Source organism: Megalops cyprinoides, chromosome 13 (genome assembly GCF_013368585.1).
Source record: "Megalops cyprinoides isolate fMegCyp1 chromosome 13, fMegCyp1.pri, whole genome shotgun sequence".
NCBI lineage: Eukaryota > Metazoa > Chordata > Actinopteri > Elopiformes > Megalopidae > Megalops > Megalops cyprinoides.
In genome coordinates, this window is record NC_050595.1 from 9,149,994 (window position 1) to 9,168,269 (window position 18,276).

Genomic DNA, 18,276 nt, shown 5'->3' on the forward strand with positions numbered 1-18,276 from the left:
TTAGCCCACCACTGTTTTCACAATTGACCATGGGCGTTGTTTTATTTTGAACCCTCAAGAAAGAAAACAAAAGAATTGAATTACAGCGGAGCAGATGTTTTTGTTGGGGTTGGACCACTATCATGTAAGGTTTGTTCTGTTCTTCGATTAATTAAAAGATGTTCTGCACCATAAAAAAAATGTACATCTGAGTCAAGTTAAATCCACAAACAACTGAGAAAGTGCTGGCTTTAAACTGTTACAAAGTGATGTGTAGACATTACCATCAACTGTAAGAATATAACTGAGAAAATATTTTGGTGGTGACAAAATCAGTACTGAAAACATCAGAGTAGATACAGCCGCAGTTCAGGATGAGGCCTAAAGGCAAGAGGTCCTGTATGAGGACTGGGGTTTATTTCTCCATGCTGTTTGGCCGATGGCCCATCAGAGAGCCTTCCCACATTACCCCCGGTGACCACTCTCTCTGGCAGATAAGACGCCGCGTGAGAAGCGCAGGGCTGAAACTGTCAGGAGCTCCTGTTCAAGGATGATTAGCTCTACGTCGTAACTCCTCTGTAAGAGATGACACCGCTGGGCGGGTTGAAAATTGGGTTCTGAAAAGCGATAACACTGCAGGGATGGAGAAGCCATGGAGCCGGCGCAGATAAGTCTTTTAACCTCCATTTATACACTGAGCGGGAATTAAAATGCTAAAATGAAGGGTGTGGGGAATTTGAAACTGTGCTTAAAAGTAAATTTACATCCTTTACGCAAGTCATCATTAATTGCTCCCTCTGTGGTATGCCTAGACCACTTGTGAAGTGTCATATTCTCTTGTAATGTGAATGTTCCGTACAGGCTAATGTGTGACTCTGTGTGTGTGTGCGTGTGGGTGTGTGTGTGTGTGTGTGTGTGTGTATGTGTGTGTGTGTGTGTGTGTGTGTGTGTTTGGTTGTGTGTTGAGAACAGGTCCTGCCACACTGCTTCCCACAGCATCTGCCTGCTCAGCACTCCAGGGAATGATAAGGGAGGCGCTGTCTTCGGCTGTCTGTTCCGTCTTTAAAAAGCATAAACATGTCATGGCAATCCGTTCACACGTGGGCTGGGGAGAAGCTGGGGTGCAGATTTTTAGTGAAAGTGCGCAGTTTACTGCCTGTCAGTTTGTGTAGGGATGATAATTACCTTCCTATGTCAGGCCTGTCACTTTTTTTTGAAGGAAACCAACACAGACATGGCCTCCACAGGAATAAACAGATTTCTTGCACCCTGGGAAGTGTTAGTTTAACCTCATTGTTACTGTTCTCGAGTCCACACCCTGGGGGTCTGGGATTTCGTGCACTGAGAAAACTCAAATCCTGTCACCGTAACATTTACAGCTAATGATAATAAATACTGCATCACTTTGGTGGAGATAAGCTGAAACCAGCACAATGGAAGGAGTGAAAATGGCTTTGACAAGTCAGGCATAATGTTCATACAGTAGTTACGGATACTCTTGATACATTTTCAGTGTTGTCGATGATTCAGTTTTCATGCATTGCATTTCTACAACTGCATGAATAATCCGTGTTAATTACGATAATATACAGGTACAGAAAAATGTGTTCTCGGGTGAAAAGGAGCTCTTTCATCTCCAACAAAAGATGTCAGTAATGGAGCTATGCTGAAGTTGCTGAGGGGTTTTGGTGGGGGGTGGGGGATGTGAGATATCATTTCAAATTTTCTGTAAAAAATATTTTGGGCTTTTTGTCTGACAATCTCTATTTTCTGTTGCAAGCCTTCTCTGCGCTCCTCAAATCACAGCCGCCGAAGGTACTTTTCTTTCCACAACAATGCCTCTACACACTGTTTCTCAGTTTTAAATCCCCATTTAATAGGTACTATTTTCTTTATTTCCGAGACTGAGAGTATACTGATGCCTCTTTGAGCACAGGGTTTAGTTGTGCATCAGTGTTCCTGAATCCATCTACCATATTTATATGGCAAAAACAGGTAGCCTTACCAAAAACCACCATATATGGTCTACCTTGATAAAATCTCCTTGGAGATTAATCTTCTTTGCTTCTTTTCTTGAATTAATGTTTATGACATGAGATCACTACACTACATTACATGCATTTAGCAGACACCCTTAAACAGAGTGACTTTGAGCACAATAGAATGTAAGTGTATCCATTCAAGTTAAAATCGATCAAATCAATTAATTGGAAAATGCACAACGAGTTTCTTAGTAGCGGCTCCTGAACAATAGTTGCTCTCTGGTAGTGAGTTCACATGCAAAGAATGTGCTTCACTGCCAAACCACTAATGAAAAGGTAGATCACTGTACTCCACAAACAGTAGCTGTGCCTTCTGGTTTAATTCTGTGTTGACCACCAGATGTACCCACAGGTGATGCGGCTGTTACGGAAGTGCTGATGAGTATATCTTTGCTCAAATGTTTGTACAAAAAAAAAAAAAAACAGAACAGAGAACAAATATCCTGACTACATAATCTGTTAGGAAACTGAACCGTGTCCAGTTTAAGCACTGTAAACAGCATCAATACGGGTTCCTCTACAACTGGACCTGCGATGGACTTTGGGGAGACCGCCGGAGGACATTGATGAGTTATGGCTGGTGAGATCTCACTGTTGCCGCGTTAACAGGTTTTCACATTAACTGCTGCACCATCTCCGGAAGGGCTGACTGCCAGGGTGTGCAAACAATACCCTCCGTGTGTCCCATAACTCACGGCCGACACATGGTCCCCAAACACCCAAACCACAAAACCAACCGGCAGCGCTAACACATCCCAACTGTTCTCAAGCACTCTGAGGGTTTTCAGTAATGCGGAAAAGGCCCACAATGCCTCCACTGTCCTTCCACAGATCAACTAATAAGCCTTCAAATGAATCCTGACCGTGAGCCTAGTCAACTGTAGAGCGATTACAAACGATTACAATAAACATTGGATTTATGAATATGATATGTGTTATTCTTGGTATGGGAGTGTAAAAGATACTTGCTTGTGGTCAGATGTAATGGTAGGGTTTTGCTAGCACCAGACCATTGTCACACTTGCAGTAGGGTTACAGCAACCCTCTAACCTGAACCATGATCTACCATGAGCTGAATAATATCTGTGTAACCTGAAAACACACACCATCCTCAAATGAACAACACAAAAGGTTGTACTGTAATTTTAATTATGTGCATTAAATGATGTGGAAAAATAAGACATATATTTTCCCTGCCCTCCAAATACAATAAAGTGGAACAAAAAAATTCTTAAAATAATTTGTGCTGGATTATTCTGTCTTTAAATCATTTGCATAGAAGGTCAGGAAAATTACAGCTTTGAAATCAGTTTTATAAAACTTCAATCAAGCTATGTGAATAAGACAGACTTTAAAGGAGTTATTTATTTTAGGTGCACATTTGACAGTATTTCAAATGTGTCCTTGGAAGAAATGATTTGTGTCATATGAAAATAGTGAAATACATTAATAAAACAAAATATTCTTTCAATGAAACTTACATTAAGTGGGACTGGGGAAAAACCTAAGGGACCAAGGGGCTCGGGTTGGCCCACTTTCTTTCGGCTATCCAATTGACTGTCATGGGAATACAGGAGAAACATGGTGAATTTCCTCCATATTTGTCTTGTTCGTGTGACTGTGTCCCTGGGGTGGAAATAGGGACAGAGGGGACTGTGTACTTATTAATTGATTCTGTGTATGCAGTTGGCAATTTCACACGTGAATGCAAACATGGCAGATGTGTTTTTTTTTTTCTTTTTTCCCAGAGAATCCTACTCTCTGTGTGTTTGTGTGTGTTTTTCGGAAGGGTCATATGTTCCTGTTCCCACCACCTTTTAGGCCGCTGATTGGTGGGCTAAGCCCAGTTTGACAGCCCCCTCATATATGTGGTGGTGTACCTCCACTCTTTCATTCTCTCTCAGTGGCATGCTAGAAGAGTATGAAAACAACTAGCAAGTGATGTGGGTGGAACTTTTCTGCTTAACTTTTGGAATCTTGAGAATTGATGAGTGATTGAAGTGTATTGCTGGAGCCTGGAGCTTGGATAATGTGCCACAACACATCTCTTTCTCTCTCCATTTTCCCAGTAAACACAATTAAAAACTGTCAAATTTCTACATACATTCACTTCAGCTCTTGAAAAGAAGCTTTCTTCATCACAATTCCCAGAGAAATATTAGTGGTTACACCTCCCTAGTTTGGATACATTAAATAAGTTGAATCACTACAAGAGAGGAACGGGGAGATGAAAGAGGCACTGCTCTTGTAACTGTGAGCAACAGAGCAGCCTACCTGTAGTCCCATCTATAAATATCTCCATCACGCCTCAAACAGAGCATGTCATGCTGTAGGTTGGGGTCACCTTGCCTGAAGGCATTATTCTCTCTTCTCCCGCAGGACCTCGCAGCCCCAGATCAGTCAATTAGGAGCACCTGCCGGCTGCTGTGAGCGTTCGCCGAATGTCACTGTCGATACGGCTTCTGTCCGCGGGAACCCATGGCCCAGAGGAGGGAGAATCTTCCGTTATAATGGGTTCCAGTCCCACACGTTTGTCAGATTCCTTCATTTATGTCCTCAGTAATTTGTGGTATTGCACTTCCGATGTCCTGGACTGGTTTAGCTCCACGTGGCAAGAGAGTACAATGCAGACATCTTTTCTGTATTACATGAATAAGGATTCTACACATCCTCTGTGATGGCATCAATTTGCTTGATGATTATATTGTAAATGTTTTCTACTTTGCATGTTCTTGTGCCCCCCAGTTCAGCTGCTGTCTCCTGGCCAATGACAGCCAGAGGCCTGGCAGGTTGCTAGGCTACAGCTAAATAAAAAACTATGAGTCAGAGTTGCATGAAGAAAGGCATTCTTGAAGAGACAGATTTGCATAGAAAGTTTTTTTTTCTTTCATATATCTTAAGAATTATGTTCCCCTTTTACCGCCTCTCCAATCAGCATTAAAGAGATTTTAACAGACTGTGCAAGACTTTTAAATGGTGACGTTCAAGCCAGGTGTATCCAGGTGTATCTCAGACTTAGGTCAGAAGGATGTGCCTGGCCCTGGTCAATGGCCCCCGATATTTGCTGCCCCTCTTTCTCGCAGTCATTTGACCCTGCCAACTGCAGCTCCCTGTCTGTCACAGACAGGAGGGCCAGATTGCCCTGCATCCCAGACTCTGCCACCATGTCATATGAGGTGGCGCGGGACACGACAGGCAGCACCATGGCAACACACCCATCCCCACCCCCTTCCCTGCCGCACGTCCCCCTGTACACCCCCCCCCCCCCCCCGGTTGTGTATGGTGCCCATCCCCTGGGTGTTACCTGATGCCAAATGACAGATTGAGGCTATCTGGGGAAGCACGTGACACAGGAGTGATGCACTGTAACACTGGGCAGCATGTCACACCCTCACACTGAGCATGCCACATCTGCCCCTCTCCAACAAGGGTACTTGCCTGCCATCAGGAGACAATGGAGGGGGCACAGAGGGGAGGGGATTCTGTGTCTGATAGCAATGTCGTCTGCCTCTAGTAAGACATGAGAAATAGAAAACCTTGTGTCTTTGCCAGAAGTGAAACACTATAAGTATGATGTGAAGTGGCATGAATGATCTCATCTTTTATTACCCAAACAAGAGTAGTAAAGGGTGAGGTGAGGGTGAAAATTGTCCTCAGAGTAGTTTTTGCCACTCTTGATTATAATTTAATGTTTTCTCTTTTATTCCCTGTATCATCTCTGTAATTAATTTGTCACATAGCAACCATTTACAAGGATGCTACTAAACCAATCTTTTGTCTACCGTGGCAAAATGAGCAAAGCCTGACCTGCATTACCTTTTGTTCAGTCTAGAGTCAAGCAGTGGCTAGATAAAGAGTTTGCACCTCTGGCCAGAGAAGGCCATTAATATGACAATGCTGGTGGAGAGTCCTAATCTTCTGTGTTTTCTTTAGGGCTGAAATGCGAACCCTGTCGTCCTGCCCCTCCCACCACTTCCTCAGCCTTGAGTCATAACACTACTGCCTGACCAGGCTAGAAGTGCCATTTGACACTTCCCTCAGCGCACTCCTCGTTGCACATGTGCTGTGATAGTTAATTTAGAGAAACAGAGCTCGCCATTGTCACGTCATGACCACATGCGGCTTTTCTGGCCTGCAGCTAAAAAGGAGACAGCCTGCCGTGACTGCTAACTACCGTTGCCTCGATTTGTGTATCTCGGCATTACGGCTGACAGTTGTATTGTACACACAAATTCAGTGAGCTGCAGCTCGAGACAAAAAAAAAAAAAAAACAACCGATCCATTTCACGGGCTCTTGAAGTATTTAAGTGTCCGTTTAAGTTGGGGGCTATAATTATAATATGCGTGCATTATAATTACGTATCAGTCATGTTTTACCGGAGGGTGTGCGATCCGCTCTGATATGTGATTATCCAAATCCGTAAAATCCCAAATAAAAGCCTTTGTGCTTGTCTAGGCCCAGGCACGGGGACAGAACCGGCGCTCCCCGGCTTGTCTCTGTCTGTGTTTAATTCATGCTAGCTCTAGAACAAATGCCCTGAAATGGAGCACCTACAGACACAAAAAAAAACTTGCTCGGGGAGATCGCTGTGTGTGTTTACGGTGGCAGACAGGCAAAATGTACACACAACTTAGACAACGGAATGGAATTCTGTGATAGAATGGGGAGAGAGGGAGGAAGCAAAATTGCCTAAATAATACCTGGGTCTGTACAAGAGGATTGTTAATGACTTGTCACAATATCCATCGACAAGACTGCTGTGAGGTCAAGTGAGTATTTTACGCCGTGATTTGTGTAACGTACGTGTGTTGCATTATTCAAAATAGTAACCTTGTTTGATAATTAAACAGCTTACGATATACATGTACACAACAAATAAACTTAGTCTAAATGCACACCGTACTTCTCACAATGACAAATGACTGCTTGAAGACCAGTTTTGCCTGAGAGAAAAAGGGTGAGAGTAGTGGGTTCTGGTAAGGAATGTCACGACCCACAGAGAGAGGGAAGAAAAGATCACACGCTCCACGACAGCCACAGAAGAAAGACATTTCAACCACTCGCTTTCCTGCCGCTGGCAAACGACCTCTCCCATTGACTTATAGGCACAAATTTATGCCTGACTGGAAAACATTATTTTATTCAGCACAGCCGCAGGACTCGCGAACCTAAACAACATTTCCACAACTGGGACAATGTAGGCTAATAGTTGGTGGAGGGCTTGGGCGAGAAATAAAACAAAAGGGTTAACAGTAGGCGTGAACTGAAGTTGCGCCCGCCTTCGGGGGGCTGAGCAATCTGAACGTTCGTATCGAGCATGAGTTCGAAAGAGAGCTGTTTGCATACAAATCTCCCTGAAAGAGGGCATGACCAAATTGGGGGCTGTAAATTCTAGGGACTCTGGATTTTATTAGGTTAAGGCTGAAGCCTGTTGTTCCCCCGTCGCAGACCACTCTCACTCAACAGTTTATTTCTCCATCCGTTTACGTGTGCATCTAATTTCTGAAGAACGCATAATCCGCTATCTGTCACGTATTTGTGGAGTACAGTACAGCTCACGCACGCTTTGTGGACTAAGCTACATTTGGAGGTAAGGGCTAGTTTCTTCATATTTCTTTGTAGCGGAGCTGTTTTGGTCAAACGTTTGTAACAAATGCCCAGAATTAAACCCGGAGACCGCAACTCGCCATGAAGTTTAGCCGAGATAACACATCTGCATAATTACGGCGAGAAATTAGTTTGTGTCCCTCGATTACTTTGCAAAGAATACTTCTACAGTATCTTAAGAAAACGATCTCCTTTTACTTATCGGTATAGATGTAGGATTTTCACACGAGCTTGCCATTTTTACAGCAACATTTCAACTTTACCAAGACCCGTTATAGACTGCTCTAAAACTAAATTAAATATTGGCACAATGCACGGATGGGCTACATTTTGCATGTTTGCGAGTAGTTGGACCATCTCAGCAGAAAGCCTATTAGAAGACACTTCGTGTCCAAGTTCACCTTATTGGCACGTCTGCCACAATCATGTATGGCACTAATATCTTTGTACTTTCTTTTAGTAAATCTGCGCTGCATTCTTATTCATAACATTCTAACGTTTAGCATTAAAATGTGATCCTCGAATCTGACTCACTTTTCACTGCTTTCCGTAACCATTTCACAGGAGCTGTTCGGATAGCTACTTTTTGCACTGCGTAGCGCAAATGTATGCAATGGTGACCACTACACTGTCAAGTCCTACGAATTATAATAGAACTGACACTAAGAAGTCGCATACACATAATAATCTCACTGCAAAAGACATATATTACCAGAAATAGTTACTTAGAGCAAGACGCCATCACAGTACATCGCCATACATTACATCTGGGTGGCGTTCAGTTTATCGCAGTAAAACGTCAACATACTCATCTTGCACTTATTTTAGTGGTTAAAAACTCTAAAACCTGATATACCATGCGGCACCAACGTCTGTTACTGTGTGCGGTAGGTGGCCAGTTGTTAGTTGCATTTGTTTGTGGAATCGTGACATTTGCTGGTTTTGCGACTGGAGAGGGGTGGGCTTCCAGGACCTGCATGCTTGCTCGTACCTGGCTCGTGGTTATGGTCTTTTCACGTTGCTGCACGTTGTAATAAACACAGTAGTTTGTTGCATTTAAAATTGACTATTTAATGCGTGTTTGAGGACTTCACTAGCCATTTAGCTACAGCACATGCATTTCTTTCGCGAGGCACTCTTTGAAGGCATTGAAAGCGATTCGCAAGCACAAGGAAGGTGGAGATGTGGCAGCATGTAGCAAGAGGTCGAGGAGCTCCTGTCATAACCGTTTGAGGTTGCTTCCCCGACACATATTCTTGTGTCAGTTGGCAGCACCTTTGCCTAGAGCAGAAATTCAGTGCCACTTTACATTCGTCTAGGTGACAGTCACGTGGACCCCCGAGTTCGCCGATTGTTCTTGGTCGTAAAAATGTCCAGCAGTAGATTCCTAGTTTCCGTTTCTTTATTGGGACATTCCTGATTTCCTTGTCTTCTTTCGAGAGAACGTGGTTGTAATCTAACGTTTGATTGTTCTTCAACCTTGAAAATCAATACGTTTTCATAACACCTTTATATATACGCCTTAGTATGTTACTTTATTATAGACGATAAAGACAGAATAGATACAATTTACATTCCCCTGTATATAGGTTTGTATATGTTTATATGTTGTACACTAACGAGACGTATATGTACATTCATTTAAACTGCATGCTGCTATAGTTTACTGTATGATGCCTAAGGAAATAAATACATGATCATCATCTTTGTTTTGTTGTGCTAGCTGGACAATGCCATGTACACAGCTTGCTATTGAAATGTTTATATTGAGTTTGGAAGTTTGGAAATAGACAGCAGCCCTGATCTGAAGCTTCGACTTGAACCTGCAGAGTGAAGTTTGCTGCACTTGTTCTAGAGAGACTGAGGCTCCGAGCAAAGCAGGTTTCAATTAGCCAGCCACTTGCGCGTGCAGTCATTGGCTCAGAGGGAGTCATTAATAATGGGATTCATGGGAGGTGAGGCGCTCTGGACAGTGTAGCCTAATATGACTGTGTCAGAAGCACTCACAGCCGCGCTCTGTCACCGCAAGGTTAGAATGGTAATCAATGCTGCAGAATATAGATTGGAAATGAGGAAAAAGACCAGCCATCCGATCAGTCTGCTTTGAGTGGCTGTACAATTACCTTCTTTAGGAGAGATTGATGGGCTAGCATTGCGGATGGATGTGGAAAGTGGGGTAGACAGAGGCTTCTGCATAATCTGTTTGTTTAAAGTATAAATGCAGCCTTAGTACGCATTCTTCAGATGATAGCAGCTTTGTTTGGTAATTGTTTGTTAATAATAATCAAAAACATTTGTGTAGTCTTGCAGATGCAAAAGCTGGAGCATTTGTTCACAATTTAGTGGTTAGTGTTTGACTGTTTGGAAAAACATATCAGTGATGGTGGAGCAGCTTTAGTCAGAAATAACTAAACCTAAGGACTGAAGGCCTGCCAAAGACCTAGTGCTTGATTTGTTATAGTAAGTAAAGTGTCTTATGAATCAGAGGTCTTCCTCATTGCAATTTTGCAGTGGAATACCAGAAAGCAACACGAAGTGTTGAAATGCAAGATATCACATACTTTTGATTGGACAGTGTGTTTAAAGATAAAATAGTAAAAACAGGCCGTCTGGTCATTTTCAGCCCAAAGGCTTCACTTAACATTGCTGATACTTGACCTTGGAAAGCAAGCCCTTCTGAATAAGGTTAAACTGAGGTTTACGAATACCTTCAGCCTGGTTCACTGGGCCTCTCTGGCGGTGTCCAGCCAGGGAAGCTACAGTAAGAAATGCTGGCCCACGAGTTGTGGTAACAATCTCCTGATGAAAGATGGTGGGAACCATGTGTTGAGGCTTTGGCTGCAGTGCGCACTGTATGCTTGGTTTAAGGTTCCATCTATCATATTTGTTCCCCAGTAAACCAAGTTGTGGGGGGAATGCAATAACCTCCTTCCTGAACAGTGGATGCATGTCCTTCGCCGTTGTGTTTACCTCATCACAGAAGCGATGTATTTTTGAAGGAAAACCCCCTTTTGCACTCCGGTCTCTGTGATAGTATCGCGTTTCCTGGTCTGGGGTCCAGTGAAGCACACTCTGCCTCCCTCTCTCACGTGTGTTTATTTCATTACTGCACGACACCTCAGCTGTGATTGTATCCAGAGGCCTGTGGGATAGGGAGCAGCTGGCGTCCAGCCCCGATCTCCTTCCCCTCTCTCAGCCGCACTCCATGCAGCTGTTGCCACTGTTATCCGGCAGGGGAGAAGGTGCTGTTTCCTTGCAGGGTGGGGGGGGGGGGGGTGAAGTCCCAGTCACTTAAACCCCTGAGCTTTATGAAATTAGCCCGAGGTCTGGTGCCACTGGGCGGCCACGTTCCGTCTCGTGGAGAGGACCTTCTCTCTCTCACTCTCCTGCTCTCTCCCCGTGATGTTAATATTCGCCGATGCGCCCGGCAAATGAGCCAGTTGTCAGGCCCCGCTTGATCCTCGCTCCGGTTTTCACAGCTCTAATCGGCTCGGGTAATTCATTCCACCGCCCCCCCCCCCCCTTCCATCCATCCATCCATCCCCGCAGCCCCTCGGCCCATTCCCTATCGATGAGTTTAGTGAGGTGGGAGTTGAGGGGGGATGCAGGTTATAACTCATCTCCCAGCTTGGAGTATTAGGCCCTTAAAAGCCTGCATGAATGTTCTATGGAGATCCAGGACCTAAATGGAAGAGCTGTTAGCTTTGTGAAGAGGAAAAATAGCTTTTTTTGATTGCCAGAGGACTCTTCGAATGTATTTCAGTTGGGGCCCCTTTGCCAGTAATGGGCCTGGTTATTTGGTTCTTTGCCACAGTAGAACTGGAAAATGCTTTTGGATTAGTAGAAATGATTAAAGAGGCAAAGGTGTGCATTTGTAATTAGGCCTTCTTTGAAGACAGGAACTGTAAGAAGAGGGGTACTTTACTCTGTGTTACGAAACCCTTCTGATACACTCTTTTTTGATTGGATCTGTAATCATTAATACCATGTGCTCTGTTTTGTCTGTGACAGTTGCCAGTTGAGGCTCGTCAGATTGCTTCAGTCTTGGTTTCCAGAGAAGACAGAGCATGATCTCACAGTACATTGTCTCCAAGCTGATGTGTTTCACATGACTAAAGACCATATCACTGTAAGAAAAGCTGATATATCCAATGTGCAGCAGCTTGTTTTCTGGGCTCATGTGCCAAGATAATCCCACAGTCAGTTTTTCTTTGTCTGATTTTGAGGAAAAGGCCCTGAAGCCTCCCTTTCCAAACCTAGGGTTCAGACGCAGACTGACAGTGACCTCAGGGGTCTGTGGCTCTCGATCCCAAATCAATCCGTCCGCAGCTCTGCCCCCTGTCTTGCCCAGCTGCTGAACCCAAGAAAGACCCGCAGCTGGAAGCTCAACAATGAATTTCACGGGGAAGTCCTGGGGCCGGGGTAGCTGACACGTTCGCTTATCATGAGGAAACAGACCTTTTGTTTTGTAGTCAGGCAAGGATTCTTTATGCTTATCTTGCACTTTGCTGATTTCCCCCCTAGAAAACGCACCAGTAGGTAATGAAGGAAAATGGCCTATTTTAACAAGCTGGGTAAAGCAGATAGCTGGAACTTTCTGAGGTGATCGGAGGTGTTTGCGCGCCTTATTTACAGAGCGGCGCAGCACGTCTGAACTGTTCAAAACACTTACTCCCCCCTTCAGATCACCCCTCCCTCTTTTCCCACCAGCTTGTTTTTGAGGTTAACTTTCCATGTCACTCATTCATCCTTTAAAAGCTACTGACAGAGGGCCACCGGTCAGCCAGACAGTAAATGCAAGGGAAAAAATCCCTTTAATGTCAGTGGGAAACCTTTATCCCAGCCCAATCTATTGCTATTCATCCCCGGGTCCTTGGTTAAGACAGTGAAAGCTGCTTGAAAGGAGCAGGGCATGGAGGGCAGGGGATGATTGACAGGCAATCTGAGCGTTCTGGGCCTATCGGGATTACCTGAGCATGTGTGAAAGCTGAGAGGAGAGGGATGTGGTGAGGCATGATTAAGAAGATTAACCGTATTTCCATGCTTACAGAGGGTGCGGGAGGAGGTGTCTGTGTCTCGTGCACGAATCGTCTCCAGGGTTTTCTCCGGGTCTTGAGGGGAGCTTGGCAGCATTTGCCCAGGGGTGGAGAGTGGGGGTGGAAGGTATAATAAAACCAATTACATGGTGATGATTTTCAGTGAAGTTGAGGATGGAATTGCACTGTCTGTAATCTGGGTGAACTCTTATTGTCAAGGTGAAGATTCCAAAAAGAAATCTGATGCATGCTCAGTGAACAGGAGAACTCCCTGCGGTTTGCACAGCGCACCTCAAACACATGCGTAACACGTGCACACTTGGCCAAACACATGTATAACAGTAAAACGAATCTTGTAGAGCAATAATGTATTAAGGCAGTTTTAAATAGTGATGGCATTATGGGATCTAGGCGGCATATTTGACAGTTATCCAACCAGTCGGCACAGAGGAACGTCTAGACAGGCATCCTGGTGTTTTGATAGGCAGGGTAAAAGCCTGATCTCCTTCCTGGACATCTACAGAGTCTTCCGGCACACACTGGAGAATAGGACAGCTTTTATGGCTGTCAAAAGCTGGAACAATGGGCAGTTTGGAATGTCCGGACACACAGACAGTCGAAGTCAATTACACACTCCCAACAGCCCAAATTAAAATTGATATTGGTGATGAGTGATAGAGTCTTTACAGAGATATTTGAAATAGTTTTAGATAACCCTGGTGTTCGGCAGGCACTTGGATCTGGTGTCTTTTTCCATGCTGTCCAGGTCATTTAAGTCAAGCAGCCACCAGTGTTTCCCCAGTATATGCAGGCCTATGTTCCCCAAACAGGGGCACTTCAGACACCACCCACTAACCACAGTTTGTAAATTGCGGGATATCAGTAAAAGATATATACTGTATATTTTCAGGCAACCAGGAAGCAGCAAGAGGAATGTTACAGACTTTTGCATGAACTGCAATAGAATGAAGTGCACTTCCAAGTGTGTCTCAGGCTGGCCAGGAGTCAGCAGAATCTATGGCTCCTGAGTTAGTTTGCTCTAAAAAGCGCCTCTGCCAGTGGTCCCATCAAACATGTTTGTTTGTGTTCTGTCTGAGCCTCTGGGTGGCAAGAAGAAGGAGCCATGCACTACTGTGTGATAGGGGCCGCCCAGGTCTAACATCATTCCCACTTTCCTGTCGTAAATTCTGGCCGCAGCGTAAGCTCTACTACCAACACTGAGCTGGTTTGTCGTGAGGTTCTTTGTTCTCATATTGACAACAATGACTTCTGGTTTAGCACATTGCAAATGACGTGTTCCTACCTTTAGCTGTTAAAACTGCCACTTCTACAAAGAGTGGCTCTTCCTGTGAAAAATATATCCTAAACAGAGACCAGCTTTTGTGGTCTTACACTGTGACTCAGAGGCATTTTGGTTTGTTTCTCCTGACTCAGGCATATTTGTAATGAAATGGGACTCTGCCAACTTCTGGTTTGTCTCCTGTTCTCTCTTCCCCTTTCTCTGTCTCTCCCCCTCTGCTCCCTTCTCCCTAGTACAGCCAACGTGTCTTTGGTATGCTCCACAAATCTCTACAGGAGGAGATCGAAACAGAACAGACAGGATTGCCTTTGTCTTGTGAAGTAATTGCATATCTGTCTTTTGCAGTTACTGTCCCTGTAGATCTGTGATTATTGTTTTGCATCAGATTGTTCATTCAGTGAGAGAAATTCTCCTGTAGCATCATGTCATGGAGTAGCATTCCCTGTATGAGTAGTGCCTCTCCTGTTATTTCCATGGCAACCCTTAACACGTTGCCCATTGTCCACGCACAGGCCACACCCATCCCCATAGCCGTGCTGTTGTGTGTGCGTTCGATGTCTGCCAGTTCACTGGCTGGTGCTGACCTACAGTTGGCACCTCTTGAATGTGCTGACCTGCTGGGCAGTTGATTATCCCTTCATTCTGAGGGGCTTAAATGGATGTTGATACATAACCACAGATGGTCATGCCAACTTTGCTGGCAGAGGGAAGTGGGTTTGCTCCCATAGTTCTGGTAGTGCCAGCAGGACAACACAGTTTTAGCCATCAGTTCCATTACTGACCCTGTTCTGTAACCTGTATTTCGGAGTTACCCAGGTCACCCATCAAGAACAGAGAAGAGCTGGTAAGGATGTGTATGGAACAAAATAAATTTGCCCTTTAATCATTTGTGGAAAAGAAACTACTCAGTGAATTCAATTCACCCCCGAGGTGTGCTGAGTTTAACGGCCTAGAGAGCAAAACAAACAAAATGCATGTTTGGTGTCTCCGTTGTCGTGGTTGGCTTGTTGTTTATTTATGTCCCACTTGGGTTTGGCATTTCAGTTTGAGTCGGGAGAGGGTGTTGAAAAGGTGCAGTCATGTAGAAACTACAGAGGCGTAGAGCAGTACGGAATATTGAAATGTCAGGTTTTTCGCTCCCTCTCGCTTCTGTCTCTGTTTTCTGAATAGCGGTTTAATTGCAGACGGCTCCTCTGAAATCTAACACACGCTAAGTGCAATTTCGCTCATATCCAGTTGCTGCTTCTGTCTGCCACATTGCGGGGCCAGGCTGCTATGGAGAGAGGAAAACCAAAATTCCCCTACCCGTAACATTCCAGTGGATTTTAGCTGAGCTCAGCTGGGATAACTGGGTTGGCATTAAGCTAATTAGTTTTGTTTTCTTCTGGAAAAGAAATGTCGTGTTTTTTTTTTTTACAGTAAGAGGCAGGGCAAAAAGAACTAAGCTAGATTTTTTTAAACAAGCACATTTCAGTTTATGTTTCCAAAATTGGTCAAATCTGGTAAATGTAGAGAGACATAAATGGGCCACTTCATTTCGCTGCAGATGTTTACAGTCTTTCTTCCATTTTGCTGACGAAACACATATGTATGTATTTAAATAGCATGCAGATGTGGTCATCAATATTTAATGCTTAACACTTGCTCAGTGATGAGTGTTGTCACAGCAGCCACCGTGTCCGTATCCTATCTTTGAAGAGTTTGAAGAGCGATATCCAGAGCTTCCCCCAATCCTCCACCCCTTTTTTTTGCATGCCAAACCCTCACCTCTGCCAGCCCATGCTGGTGATTCCTGCTCCAGCTCCTCCAGGACCGCCCCCGTGATGATAATTATGAGTGCCTTCCCATGCTGCCTTTCATCGGCTGCCTATTAGAGGACACTGGCCTCCTTCCTACATCCCCGACATCACATAGCAGCCTGGGGACTGATCAGCGCTTTATTAAAACTCTCCATTGTGCCGGCTCTACCTGGGGGCAGGGTTAATGATTCCTCCCCAGCCAGGATCAATGCGGTCCCCGGGAGTGGCTCGTAAAACGCAGGCGAGGGCGGAGAGGACACCAGAAACCCAGCTCATCTGGAAACCCTTGTGCCGAATCGGTGTGAGGCCGCCACGCAAACAAAAACAAAAACACACTGCTTTTTTCCAGCTCTTAAAAGCTTTTTTTTCTTGGCGGAGCAGTGGCATGTGGTTTGCTGCCTCATTAAGCGTAGGAAGAAAGGACGCGTAGCTGTAGTGTGCTCACAAGGGTGCCAGGGTCCAAGAAGAGTCACATTCCCCGGTGTCCAGGTGTGTCAGGGTGGTGTGCGTGTGCATGAGTAGGAGGTGTTGTCACATAGCAGGGGACAAGCTGGAGGCCCATCTGCCACGGTTTGCTCACCCTCTGTGCACGACACTCAGTAAGCGCCATTTCTAGAAGCAGCAGCAGTGTCAGTGGACACTAGGTCTTAAGCTACTCTGTAGATTTTACTGTCCCCAAATGAACAGCTCCCCCCCCCCCCCCCCCCCCCCCTGCAGGGAGGGCCTGCAGGACTGACCAACAGCGTGGAAAAATCCAGGTCAGCATTAAGGGCTACTTCGAGCAGTGATGTGACTGTTATTCAGAGATATGTTCCAGACTGCATCTTTTTCAGGCATCTCCCTGCGCACTTTGTGCTACCTGCCCAGTGGATGTTACGACAGACTTTTTAATAGCCTGGGAGCTTAACAGCTATCAAGTCTACATGGCATAGACGCTTACTTTTAACTCCTTCCAAGATGAAACGATTAGACTAGAGAGAGACCAGAGTGCTTCTTGATTTTTTTATGTAACTTCATAAAATTTTAAGCCGGTCCACGCTTTACGAGGCTTTCTGCTGGGTTTGTGCATTACAAATTGGTCGATGGCTGAAGAATGTTCTGGATGTGCCTCCTCTGTCCCAGCTGGATGACAGAGTGTACCAGCCTGTTATCTGGTAGTCAGGACGGAGCTGCAGCGCAAAGGCAAAAGCCACAAAATATGTGGCGAATCTGTGCAGCGTTTGTGCATGTAGTGGTGTGTCCCCTCTTACCTGCAGCGGTAGGTGGCCAGTTCAGTTGTCATTCATCTGGTGTGCCTTAATTTGTTCCTCATGCTATGCTATCTTCTACCTGCTGTGCATGAGTAAAATACTGAGATGCTTTGAAGGAACGCAGGCCTGCCGATGCCCTGAACATGCACAGCTCTGTCACATACATCCACTCTCTCCTGCTCCCCCTGTTCCACACAGTCCTACCTGAGATAACCTCTCCACCCCTGTACCAGGCAGGAGGGATCACTTTCATATTCATTATCATCTGAAGGTGTGAACACTGCTCTGAGTGTGGGATGCAGCTGCCCTAGCCACACTGTTGAACTCTGTTCCTTTGGAGATTTTTGTTCCGGCAGGAAGGATCACCAGATTCTGCAAAACTGCCCTGTGGTAGAGTGGAGTATAATGGCTGAAGACTCAGAAAGAGAAAATGGTCCTCATTAAATCTAACGTATGCTTAGGGGGAGGGGGATCGATAAGGCCAGACCATATCAGCATTCATCCATTACTACAGAAAATGGAAGAATTAGACTGTAAAATGCAATATCGTTCATGTACTCGTAACCATCAGATACCAGCTCTTCTTTAGGAGGCTGCAATGGGAGTCAACATTCTATAGACACCGAGTGATGTTTGAAATGTTCCTGTGCTGAAAATTATGTAACTGAGTTCACATGATTTTTCATTTCCTTTCCTTCTTTGAAGTAAAGATGTGAGGTCTGAAGGACCACAGATGCTCCGGTGGAGGTCTGTGCACCCAAAATGTGCCTTTTTTGTAAAATAAAAAGAACACTCTGATTCATGCACGACCCAGTCTGTGAAAGCGGTTTATTCATTTGTCTTTCTTCTCCTCTGTCACGCACCTGCAGTTTTTCAGGTGTGCAAATGTCATCATCTCTACAGACGCCGAACGCGACATTGTGTAAGCCACTCATTTGCAGGCAATTTGACGCTATGAAGGAATGGATTTAATCTGCATTGTTTCCATCGCTAGCAGACAGCGGAGCACCTTCGGTTCATTATGCTAAATTGAACGGAGGCGTTGCAAGCGCCTGTGAGTTCGAGGGCGAGCGGTTAAACTGAATGCAGCATCAGAGGGAAGAAGCAGGTAATTACACGAGCTGTCTCTGTGGTTAAAGTCAGAAACTGGTGGCTTTTGGACGAGTTCCCAGCTATCAGTCACCTGTCACTCTGCCAGCGAGGAGCAGGGGCTGGTTCGGCCGAATGGACACCTTTTTGTCAAACGAATGCCCAGGACTCAG

The 18,276-nt window shown here is 45.0% G+C and overlaps 1 protein-coding gene across 2 annotated transcripts in view; it reads left to right on the top strand.

Moving 5' to 3' along the window:
• Positions 1–7,351: 7,351 nt before the first annotated feature.
• The window catches only part of LOC118787982 (tetraspanin-18-like), a 44,782-nt gene continuing 33,857 nt past the window's right edge, over positions 7,352–18,276 (top strand). For both annotated transcript variants that reach the window (XM_036543779.1, XM_036543780.1), the window contains exon 1: positions 7,352–7,612. The gene's annotated coding sequence lies outside the window, so the exon portion shown is untranslated. The remainder of the gene's footprint in view (positions 7,613–18,276) is intronic.